We start from the raw sequence: 2221 nt of genomic DNA, 5'->3' as shown, positions 1-2221 counted from the left end.
AGAGAGAGAGAGAGAGAGAGAGAGAGAGAGAGAGAGAGAGAGTTCAAACCACCTTGGGTCAACTGTTAATTTTTTTAGTATGAGCATTTACTCCTAGGAAATCAGTAAATGCTAAAAATCAGGGCTTGATTTATTATTTTATTGATCACCTAAGTCTTAAGAAAGTGATGGAGAAAATGTTAATAATGTAGATTAAACTTAACATCGTATTATGTAAACTTTGTTTTTAATCAGTTCAATACTTACCATTGAGAGCTTAGCTTGAACGCCAGTTCGATACTTGCTGGCATACCACCTTGTCTCTCTCAGGAGAATATAAACTCCTAGAGAATATGGATGGTTTCTTTTTCTTTTCTTTTTTTCCCTTTGGTCTTTGTATCCCTACTGCCTAGCTAGTCCCTGGAATGTGTTAGACCCTTCATAAATGTTTGTTGATTGCTTGTTTGGTTGAAATGGAACCTCCCACTTTGGAGTCCCCAGCAATAGCCCCAACCCCGGCTCCTTTTGTTCCAAGGCTGATGTGGCCAAATGGAATTCCAGCAGTTTGTTGACTAGGAATTTCCTGGCCTTTGTCCATGGAATGAAGACCATGTAAATGGATCCCACAGGGTGGGGACTGGATTGCCTTCTCAGTTAGTATTAGTCCATCACAGTGGAGAACTTGTTCCAAGTCCATTCCTATAACTAGCAATTCTCTCATTTAGCAATGAGCATAAGAACTTTTGTCATCTCTCTTCTCCCCACCCAACTAGACAAGTCTTTTGGCTGTTTTCATGTAATTACAGAACTGATATGTGGAAATGGGGACATTAATATGCTATTGATGGAACTGTGAACTGATTCAGCCATTTTGAAGAGCAATCTGGAATTATGCCCAAAGAGTTATAAAACTGACCCAGCAATACCACTATTCACTTTATTTCCTAAGGTGGTCAGGGAAAATAGAAAAGAATCTATATGCTCTAAAATGTTTATGGCAACTGTCTTCATGGTGGCAGAGAAATGGAAATTGAAGGGATGCCTACCCATTGGGAAATGGTGTTATATGATTGTGATGCAATACTATTGCACTGTAAGAAATGATGAGCACGTTAATTTTTTTAAAACATGAAAAGACCTACATGAAATAATGAAGAGCCAAATGACAAGAATCAAGAGAACATATACATCAGTGGTTCCCAAACTTTTTTGGCCTACCGCCTGCTTTCCAGAAAAAAATATTACTTAGCCCCCTGGAAATTAACTTTTTAAAATTTTAATAGCAATTAATAGGAAAGATAAATGCACCTGTGGCCATCACCACCCTTCTGGATCCTTGCAGCACCCACCAGGGGGCGGTGGCGCCCACTTTGGGAATCACTGATATACAGCAACAGATATATCATTTGAAGAATGACTGTGTATGTCTACCTCCAGAGAAAGAATTGATAAGCTGATGAATAGAAATAAGCAAGACATAGTTTTATATATATATATATATATTTTTTTTTTTAATTTTTTTTAATTTTAATTTTTTTTTTTTTGGTCAAATGATGCCTTCTCCAATGGAGGGAGGAGGAGAGGGGAAGTTACCTGGGTATTTTAATGTAAACAAACAAATAAATAAAAATGTAAAGGTTAAAAAAAGAAAAAGAACTGAATGTTATCTTCAAGTTCATCTGAGTCTAAGGAAACAATCCTTGGAGTTGAGATGACATATCTACAGTCCCTCTGTGGGGCAGCTAGGTGACACAGAAGATAAAGCATCGGGCCTGGAATCAGAAAGACTCACCTTCCTGAGTTCAAATCTGACCTTACTCAAACTCAGACACTTACTGGCTGTGTGACCCTGGGCAAGTCACTTAATACACTTGGTTCCTCATCTGTGAAATGAGCTGGAGAAAGGAATGACAAACCACTCCAGGACCTTTGCCAAGAAAACCCCAAATGGAGTGACAAAGAGATGGACTTGACTGAAAACAACAATAGCAAATCTAAAATTCCTTTAGTTAGTGGAAGAACCAAGACAAGAATTCAGGATTCTGAGTTCAAGTTCAATATTTTCCCATGACCCTCACCTTCTTTTCCACCTTCTTGTTAGTACCCAAGGATGGGATTGATGGAAATTTTAAATTAGGTGAAAGCTTAATTCCTCATTAGCAGCTCCCTTCAGATATTTTTTAAAGGAGTTTGGCAGTATTGGCTAAAATGAATCATGTATATTGGGAAGTAATAGATCAGC

This window comes from Gracilinanus agilis, chromosome 1, assembly GCF_016433145.1.
Source record: "Gracilinanus agilis isolate LMUSP501 chromosome 1, AgileGrace, whole genome shotgun sequence".
Taxonomy (NCBI): Eukaryota; Metazoa; Chordata; class Mammalia; order Didelphimorphia; family Didelphidae; genus Gracilinanus; species Gracilinanus agilis.
The sequence above is the reverse complement of the archived record's forward strand: the minus strand, read 5'-3'. Positions refer to the sequence as shown.